This window comes from Cupressus sempervirens, chromosome 11 (genome assembly GCF_028749045.1).
Source record: "Cupressus sempervirens isolate cs-2001-9-10 chromosome 11, ASM2874904v1, whole genome shotgun sequence".
In the NCBI taxonomy this organism is placed as follows: domain Eukaryota; kingdom Viridiplantae; phylum Streptophyta; class Pinopsida; order Cupressales; family Cupressaceae; genus Cupressus; species Cupressus sempervirens.
Window position 1 is genome coordinate 840,102,058 of NC_143128.1, and position 11,226 is coordinate 840,113,283.

Below are 11,226 nucleotides of genomic sequence, written 5' to 3' on the forward strand. Positions count from 1 at the left end.
TCAAGAGTCAGCACATTGCTTTCAGACCTAGACTCAGAATCCATCTTATAAACTTTTTTTAAAACTCTACCTCCATTTTCTTAGTGCTGAAACCACTAAATGGAGGCATCCATTTCTACCATTTAACTTTCATGAATGACAAAGACATGAAAACTAAAATACCTTTACGTGTTGCTATCTGAAACCTTAGATCTGCTAATTTGGCACAGGTGCAAGATTGAAAATCCTTTACACCACTGAACAAACTTTGTAGAGTCGTCATGTCCTTTAGGAGAACTAAATGAAATCATTGATATGATTCATTTTTATCATTCAAAACTTTTATAATAGCAGATTTCAAACAACACTTTAAAACTTATCAAGAATTTAAAACTTCCTTTCCAAGAAACTATCAACAGTTTTAGATCTGCCCATACAACTGAAAATCCTTCAAAATTTTGCAATGAAATCCACTAAGAACAAACTAGTATAGAGATTTGAGATTTTCCACTCACACTTTGTGAGAAATAAAACATATTTTTTCACTTGACAAATCTGAACTTGACTTTCAATGTAAGAGAAACTTGCAAATCATTATCATCTTGAAAATAATTTACACTTTATAAATCAACTCTTGACTTTGAAAATTTCTCAACATCATTTTCAAAGACTAAACTGATTGAATATAGACTTATAATAGTCATAGAACACAATTTACATTCAATTCTCACAACATACTTCTGCAAATGGATAAAACTTACTGGGGTGCATGAATTTCAGCAAGGATATGGAAAACACCTCACAACCCTGCTGTTGTAGCAACACTTTTCAAATGTATTGAATCTTCTTCAAATTCTCAAGGTTTATCCATCACATAGATTCAATACATTCCACAGAAGAGTCACCATCTTGTTGGTATTTGAAAATGCTGGAGGGTTTTCAATTATCCTAGTGAGAAAGTGACACATCTAGGGGTAGCTAACTCCCATTTTCAACATGCCATTTCTAACAATAGGCCAACTATAAGGCATGACCCTTCTTCTACTTTAGGCTCTACAAGACCTAGGTGGGTAGACCTTAGATTCAATCAATATCATACCAGTTCAAAACATATCCCTGAATCTATTTACTATAGATGAAAACCCCTTATTTCTCCTAAAGACTTATGAAATGACATGGACCTACAGTAGCTAGGTGCAGATCTATGGATCTCAGAAGCTGAGTGAGGGTTCAAATTTTATGCCCACTTCAAACATGAACAACTGAATTTATTTGAATAAAAGATTTGTGCAAATACCATTCATATCAGCTTGCATCTGATTTAGTGATTAGTGCATTATCCATTGAAACATAGAGTCATTACCAGTAGGATGACCTAACTTGCTTGCATTACAATCAAGTTTATCAAATGAAATTCCCTAATCCCATTATTATGCAATATCCCCTTCATACACCCAGAAACCCTATCAGAACTCTGAAGCATTTACTTAAATCCTTGAGTCAAAAGCAACAAAGATTTGATACACACTTCATCCAAAATGTCTTAAACCAAATGAACATTATCCATTCAATTACAAAGTTAATGACACATGAAGAAATAGGAGAAAAAATTAGAAAACTTAGATAATTCCTATAAATCCCCTTTTGTATTTATCCTTGGAAAGATTAAATACAGTAATTGGTAACACAAAATGAAACTCAAGATAATTCATATGATCTAGCATCAATATCCAGTACTTCAGAATAACAATGCATAGCATGAAATGGAAATTTTCATAGGGTGGATGTGTGGCCTTCACTACTAGAGCTCAACTCAAAGTTAGGAAGTAAAACCATCTACAATCCTGGTTTCAATAGGAGAACTGGAACCCTACTAGTATTACTTAGAGAAAACTGCCAACAACCACAAATGAGAAGAAGAAAGAAAGATATAGGAAAGAAGCAATTTCTCGGATTGAATTTGAACATGACACTTGTCCATTGGAAAAACATTCTCAGTAGGTTAAAACCATCTTTCTTCTCTTTTCCCTCAAATGCTGAATCAAATCTTTAATCAATTATGTCTTCAAAAGCATCAAATATCTGAAATGTATGATTGAACAAATAACTGATTTGATTCTTGATTTTTACTCATGGTCAAATGAAAATCAATTAAAAATTTGACTTATAAAAGCCAACGAAACACTCTAAAACTAATTTTCTTCACACCTATACTTTACCAAGCCTTCAAAACTACCCTAAAACAAGCACTGATACCTCATGATGATTTCAACCTGTTCTATTACCAATGCCCTAGATTTTACAAATTGACCTATAGCTCAAACCTGTGAGCACCTGTGCAAGAACCGACCTCAAATTTGGAAAATTTTGATTCTCTCAGTTTTGGTGGTATATTGGAGTGCCCATTTTGGTGAAAAAAATGCCCTAGAAATGGTTGTTTGAAGTTCAGACTTTTGCTCATAGGTTTGCCATTATTTTTTGTAAAAAATTAAACTTTCATCAAAGTTTAAACTAAATAAAGTTTCAAACTTTATTTAAAAGACTTGCACGTGGATTTGAGGAAAAAAATAATAAAATATTAAAATTTGAAAAGTCTCAAATTTTCCCTCATTTTCTACCCAGGTCAAACTTCCTTTGATCGAATGTTATGTGGCACATTCTGATTGGATGCTTGCTCGTCACCGCATCATACTCGCTATGTTGCTATATTAACTGGCATGCATCTCTTCCTTAGTGACATAGTGAGAACTACATGATCTGACACATGTCACAATCTCATTCCATCTAAACTTCATTTGTCTTTGCCAGATTTTTGGATTTTTCTAGTGACTCACTATGTCGCTAGCCAGAGTTCCTAGGATTTTTTGGCTAGTGAGGTAGTGACTAGCCAGATTTTCTTACTTTTTCGATCGCTTGGTGAAGTGCTGAGGTCATCACACTCTACTTGTGCCTTTGTTCAAAATTTATTCTTATGTCAACATTGCACCGAGGTCCGCCTCACAACAAGTGGCTTCTAAAATCCCCTTTCTGTAATTCACAATGCATATTGCACAAGATACCATTTAAGGATTAAAGAGGTTTAACCCACAGGTAATGTGGGATAAAGACTCACTGTGGCTTTCCCTTTTACTTGCGTGGAGTTTTCTTTGTTCATGATTGCATGAGCTGGAGACTGTAGCTTTTTCCTTTTGTGCTATGTTTTCTTTGCGTGGGTCTTCAATGGTGCTATAACTCTTTTCCCAATCGTTGGACGTGTAACTCTTTTATAAGCCATGTCCTGTCTTACCTCCATGTTGGTGGCTTTATTTTGCTGCATGACCTTTGTTTCCATGTCGTAGTTTGTATGCTCAACTGGCGTGAAGATGAAAATAGAACCTTCTCATCTATATGCGTGAACTAAATGCATTTTTACAAAAAATGGCACCTTGCCTCTGTTCTTGTTGTAGCCTTATCCTTTAGCATGAAGCTCACTTGTTATTGTCTACCATCCCTTGCCAAAATCATGATCTACCTGTGGGTGAAAAATTCAATGACTTGCGTGGATCTCCTTGATGGTTTGGAGCTTCATCCTCTGCCGCCAAACTACACTCCTTGCTTCTTTATGTAAATTCACCCTTTCACACTACAGATATTCCTCATTCTTATGTGGGATTAGACATAACAGTCCCCTTTATTTAATGCTTGGTATGCCCTCCTGCATGGATTCTTTCCTCTACATTTGCAAATGCTCCTCCAGTTCATGTGAGGCCTAGAGAGTGGCATTTCCCTCCTCTGCGTGGAAATCCTTGCCGACTCCATTTTCCTCCATGTTGGATGCCTTTGCTTATGCGTGGGAGGGTTTCTTTCAATGAGTGGATCCTCTTTTTACTAGCTGTGGCTTCACTTTAAACCTGCATATGGACTTTTCTTGGGATTCCTCACTCTAACAATGAATTTCACCTTTATTATGACATGGAACTATTCAATCCTACCGTGGAACTGTGGGCTCAGATAGATGAGGGAAAGATAACTCTTGTTGTTGAAGAAAAACTATAATACCCACATATGTAGGTGAGATAATCCAATATGGAGACCAACAATGCATCCTTGGTGAATGTCTAACTTGGTAAGAGCATATCAGTAGGAGAATAAAAACTCTTTCATTGTACTTTCCCAAAAAAATTGATTCATTTCTGCAATAACTTGATTTAGAATTTTTAGTCCAATGAAATAGTGACTTGTCATTGACTAGCTCAAAAAGGCCATGGGTTCCTTAATAATCTCTCTAAATCTATTAGCATCATACCATCCCAACTCATATTAAATGTGCCTGACTCATTATTACAACACATTCCTCAAACATCTTTAATGAATAACAATTCATATGACCCCCTAATTATCTTAAGAACTAGCTTATGAATGAAAACACGGGGATCCTGTATATGAGTGATTTGTAATTTGAACATATTCAATCTATCATCGGCCTTGATGTAATCAGTCGGGCCCCAAAGTGGGACTGACTAAAAATTTTTCATTTCCATACAACTGACATGGTAAATTGATTTGTCAACCACCTTGAACTATCTGAAATCAAATATGATCACAAATTGATCGTTAAAAATTCATTTATTTTGCTCTTTGCAAATTGTGACTTTCAAATGACAGGGCCTATAGGCTAGCCTTAAAAACTAACTAGAACATCTGATAGAGCTCTGAAACTCGGGATCTCTATTCTCTCTAACACATTCAATAGGCCTGCCAGATCTTGTTGCATGAAAACATTGGGGTCAAAAGATATTAACCATCAAACTTGCCTCCTCAGAATTACTTGCAAACAAACATGTTAGAAAGCAATAAATTGGATTCAGATTTCACTTGGAAAATTGGGCAAATTGACACTTGGGAAGATGAAAATAAATCTCTGTCATGAGGTGAGTGTAAATCCATGATTTGGGCTTATGATGAATAACTGGGCGCAAATGGTAACCAGTCAAAGTGGGGTACTTGGATTTTGCAAACTGGGAACAATGACAAAAAGTGATTTTTGGAAATGGAATTGACCTGGAAAAGTGTGCATATGCATTCGTCAAGATTTATAAACTGACACACTTGGAGTATTCTCAGAGGACAACACAGGCGTACAATCTATTTGACTTGACCTATCACAAATTAGGAGATATGACCTCACGAACAGGGGTTCCAATCAATCTGCACTTTAGGTCACCAGTAAAAGATAGAAATTCCATTTGGAATCGCATTTGAAAACTGATCAAATGGATTCATCATGAGCTGAAACTTGAAACATAACAAGTCTCTAATGTCTATAATGCAATGCAACAAGAATTTCAACATTTTGGTCAACTGGTCAAAACTTATAACACATCAAACAGGGCTTCCCAGAATGGCTCAGAATTTTAATTTATCTTCATGGAATAGGTGGACGGGCTAAACGGAAGGTGTCAAAAATATTGAACACCTCAGGGGCCTCATAGGTACAGCCAGGCATATAGGCATTTATGGGCATTCATAAGGTTTTATTTGATTCAAAATTTTAAATGGTCGCTCAAAATGAGAATGCAATTTTGAGTGCCAACAACTTATTGCAGCATGGCTTCCATATTTGGCAAACCATAATTGTCTTTCAAGTAAGCAATATTTAGGTTCCTGAAATCCACACAAATCCTTATGTCTCTATTTTTCTTCTTGAAAGGCACTAAGTTCGATACCCACATGGAGTGTCTAATTGGTTTAATTATTCCCCCATTCCTTAGCTTCCTTAATTCTTCTTGGATTTTAGGAGCTAAGGTGGGGTTTACTGGTCTCTACTTTTTCTTGAATGGTTTAAAATTCTCCTTAAATGGTATAACATGCTAGAATAAGTCTTCTCTATAGGCTTTAAGGTCATTATAAGACCATGCAAAAACATTTCTATACTTTCTCAACAAATCAATCAGAGGCTTTCAAATTTTAGTAGATAGGTTTTGACCAATATAAAACCTTTTAGGGGCTTTAGAGGTACCAAGGTTTATCTCTTTAAGTTCTTGTGGTTTGTGATCCCTAACCCCAAACTTCACCCTATCTTGGCTATCAAACATGCTTTCTAAAACACCAATCCTTTGGGTACTTTTTTAGTTTTTAGCTACAAAATTCCTTGGCCAAAGATTGTCTCCTTGCCATATTTTGTCTCAATTAGAGCACTACAATCTAGTTCTTGGCGATGATATTTGTCTTCAATTGAATTTTTTTTAGAATATCCCTACCATCCTCAAAAATTTTCCAATATTCTATGTTATCAAATATTGAAAGCTAATTTTGTACTTCAATATGTGAAATCCCAACAAATGATACATCCTTAGGTTTAATAGGTACATTTTCCAATAGATTAGCCATCTTTTATAACTTCTCTCCATCCAAGAGATACCAAATGCATCAAATAACTCAATTTGGTCCCATACAACATTTCTATACTGCTTCAATCTCTTATTTTTTAATGCATAAGTTTGTCTTACTTGGGAGACTACTAATATAGAGTCACCAATAACATGTAACTTTTTTATTCCATGATAAGTTGCAACTCTTAGTCCTACTAAGAGTGATTCATAGTCTATTATGTTATTAGTATAGGAAAAATTCAAGGTGAATGAATATTAGAAAGTGTTCTATTTAGGAGACACAAAAACTACTCCTGCTCTTGAACCTTCTTTAGAACTTGCTCCATAAATACATGGTGAGAAAAATCTATGAATCCATGCAACATTCCACCTCATGTGCAATCACAACTAGGAGTTTTTCAACTTATTGGATGATCAACTCTTCCCTGAATGCATTTACACCAATATCTAGAAAACAAGTGGAATCCTTATCAACATCATCCCCAAAAATATGGTTGACCCTTGGCTTCCTATCTACCCTAACAAAATTGTCTCCTATATGAAAAGTAGCATATGATAAATAACATTGTAGGCTACCTCCCATAGTAGTGCTCCATTTTCTAGATAGCAACATTCCATAATGTGGAGGAATATCAATTATAAGGACTGGCATTGTCAATTCTACATCAGGGTATGCAACTAGTTTGAAAGGTAATGCATTGATAGTACTTATAATAGGCACTTCCCTAGCATCCATATCTCTACATCTACCTTTTTTGGTGTCCACTTATAAAACTAGGGCTTCCATAACTTTGAAAGGCATAATAGTATTAGAAGCTCCTGAGTCTATCATGCAATTCTTTATTGTTCTTCCTTTTATAATCAAATTGAGAAAAAATGGGTCAATATCCTACAAATAAGCTACAGATGAATCATCTAAGAATATTTGAGGAATTTGGGAAACAATCCTACTATCTTCAACTACCACTCAAGTTTTCTATATAATCCATTTTTCAATAGCATTACTACTGTTACCTATCCCACCCAACCATGTAAAGCTTTTCTTTTATGTTCATCTATTCTAAATAATTCAGATAAAGGCACTTTGACAGTTATTTGAGACAACATAGATATCATGTCAATTGGATCACATGCAGTAGGTTTTACAAGAATATCTAGAGTTGAGGTCTTTTGAACAACAAGCACCACTATTTGTTTAGCAACACTAGATCCTAACTTCTTCTCTTGTACAATTTCCTTGACTATTTCATTTTTCTAAAATTGGACCTTCATTTTGGGTTCCCACTTCTTGGTCTTACTATCTCTAACCTTTGCTATTTTTGAATTATCTTTTTTACTATCATCTTTCATCTTATGAGTAATATCTTTTATAAAGATACCAAAAGGCTTATCAATTTCATAGTTAACCATCCTGCTTCTCAAATTATAATTACTATGGACTTGAGAGATCATATCTGTATACATGAATATATGACCTTTGTTTAACCCACACACTTCAACATGGTCCTTATTTGTGGATTCATCCTGGAATGAACATGAGATTGTTCACCCAACAATAGTCCAGCAAGGTGACCTATTGCCTCCTATCTAAAGGGATTTTGCTTGTTTGATATCCTCAGAGATGAGGCTTAGGCAACTAAATCCTCTAAGAATGAAGGATTTGAGATGTAGCTAATCTATATGAATATGCAAAGTAATCTAGAATGAGATATGCATTTTAATCTAAGAACATGTAAAGAAAATTAGACTAAATGTGTGCATATTAAGATCTAAATGAAATTAAGCTAAGAAAATGAAAGTGTATGAGAATAGTGATAAGCTATATGAGTGTAGAATGTAGCAAAAATTCAATATCAATTGAATTCAACCTCTGTAATGAAGAATTATGAGCCTCTTAAATAGAATTCCTGGAATTGATCAATGGTCAAGATCAATTCAGATGAACCGTTGAGATCAGGAGGAGATTCAGTTAGAATGGAAACTTCCTTAAGAAAGGGGAGTTAACTAAGCTTTCCATGAGTGAAATAAGGAATTAGTGGATTTCATTCCTTTTCTAATTTTTTTTAACTAAAGAGTTTCCCTTTTCGAACTGAAGAGAAGATTTTGTAGATATTATTTAATTTAATAAAATGAGATATGACCTCATAAATACCTTTTCTATTTAATTAAATAATCACATTCAATTAATTAAAAATAGACATATTTATTAAATTAAATAAATTTAATTCCTTAGTACATTAGTCTTAGGGTATAATTTAATTTAATTTAAGTATAAATTCTTAATAATTAACTTAAATCTTAATCAATAGGTTTAATGTGACTAATATGAGTCAATACTATAGGAATTAAATAAAAGAGTCTGATTAATGCAAATTAGGGTTTTTCTACATTTGACAATTAAGTAAAGTAGCGAGTAGCAGAATAAGAATTTCCTTTTATAATAGGTCTTAGGATTGATCAGAGGAGACTAGAATTAGTATAATGGCAATGAGCCAATTTTGGGGTATTACATTTTCCCCTCTTTGAATGAATGTGCAAGCAGTATGTTCGCTTCAAAGAAAATCAGATAGCATGATGTGAAGACCAAAAGATAAGATTGGTTCCAAAGTTGATGATATAGAGACCAATTAATAAGCTTTTAAGGACCATCTCTAGAATAGAGCTTAATCCTAAGGAATCCAAGTAGAATACCTAGATACCCAAAATTGATAAGCATTTTAAAGGTTTCCTTCAGAACAAAGTTTAACCTTTAAGGATCCAAAAATAACATCTAGATACCCAAAATTGATAAGCAGTTAAAAGATCATCTCTAGAATAGAGCTTAACCTTTAAGGATCCAAATAAAACACTTAGATACCTAAGAGTGGTAAGCATTTAAAAGATTATCTCTAGAATGGAGCTTAACCTTTAAGGGTCCAGATAGAACACCTAGATACCTGAGATCAATAACATTTAAAAGATTGTCTCCACAATGGAGCTTAATCTTTAAGGATCTAGATAGAACAACTAGATACTTGAGAGCAATAGCAGATAAAAAAATCAAATTATGAGACATAGAATCATCCCTAGAACAAGGCTTGATCCTTAGGAGTCAAGATTTAGATTGTCTCAATACCTATAATCGACTGATGACTAGATGAAATAGATGACAAAGATGCCAGAAAGAGGAAAACAAGATGCCCCTAGTGGTGAGGTGCCCTGAATGATGCCATAAGATGGACACAAGATGCCCCGAGCAATAAGGATTCAATGATGTAATCATCTTGCCCACTCGGGAGCGAAATTGAAAGATGACACACCAGAAAGATGATATAGGGAAGAAATCCAAGATTCTGCAGAATGGAGAAGAGATCAGAATGATCAAAAAAAAAATTAGAATCAATTTGTAGTGATTTGAAGGTTCAAAAGACTAAGCTTTGACCAATTTTAACTTGAGTTGTTTATTTCAAAAATAGATTTTGAAAATATGAAGGATTTGAAGTTGAAAGAATTCCAAGAATCTGAAAATAACAAGAAATTTTGTACTGCACAAGCGTTCGATTGTGTCAGTCCCCAAAATTTTAAAACACATATTTGAGCCACTTAAGTGTGTCAGATTTTGAATTCGATCTCGAAAATGGATTTAGAACGATCAAATTAGCCAGGGGGTGATTTTTGCACAAATTAGAGCACTTTGAAAAATTAGGTCAACAGCTATATAAGAGCCCAAGGGGTCATTTTCAAATCATTTGTGCATTTTGTCTTTTGTGAATAGTAGCTCTGAGAGGAATATGGTAGTGAACATACAAGATCACCATTTTGAGCGCTCCCGACAACACAGTCGGTTGGCAGACTATGGACCTTCGGTGAGTCATCGATATCCCAGCTTTGTACTCTCATTTTTTATGCATTTCAACATCATTTATTGCATTTTTTAGCAGGTTTTAGGACTTGGTCAATAGGTCTTTGTGCGAGATTATACTTTTTGCATGAATACAATCTCTTCTCGCACGAAGAAATAGGATCCATTTTTTCTTCGCACGTGGCGGTGGGTTTTTTCATGTGGGAGATACCCACCTCTCGCTCGAAGCTTTTCTCGATCTTCATGTGCAACAATGTCATTCCTCACATGATGAAGAGATTCTTTGCACAAAGAAATGAAACTTCACGTGAGGTCTTAAGATCTTTGTGTGAGAACTTGATGTCTCTGTGTGAGAATCTATGACAGTGGAGTTTAAAATTTTCATTTTCGTGTGTGAAATTTGCATTTGTATCTACTTTGTTTCACCATTTTGACCTGATATTGATCATTTGCTTGTCATTGTTGGTTGTGTGCAGGAGCTCTTTGATGATGTCTCATTTAGATCCCACTATCCACCATATGGAGATTTTTTGTGGAGTCTCGATGATGCTGATAGGGCACATATCACTCGATTGGACTTGTCTTCTCTATGCTAGATCCCAGCAGTGTTGGTGAATCATGACCTGCTCACAGCCTTGGTGGAGCATTTCCATTTAGAGATGAACACCTTTCACCTGCTAATGGGGGAGATGACCATCACCCAAAAGGACATTTGGAGGATATTGAGGATCCCTTTCCATGGAGCATGTGTGGTTTATGATGTGGTGCCCCAAGAAGGTACAAAGGCACTATCTATTATGTTTGAGAGGGAGCTACCAAGGGTTTGAGCCATCAATTGGGACGAGCGTGTGCACACCTATGGACAGACTTATAGATTGGCATCAGTGCTAGCAATCTTCTTGAGTTTCTTTTTAGTACCAAATAGGGGGCAACACAACTTAGACTATGGTTAGGGGGTCATGCTTCGCCAGATGGTAGAGGCCCCTGAGATATTTGGGTGGGGTCAGTGCATGTTGGCCCATATGTTCCACGAGA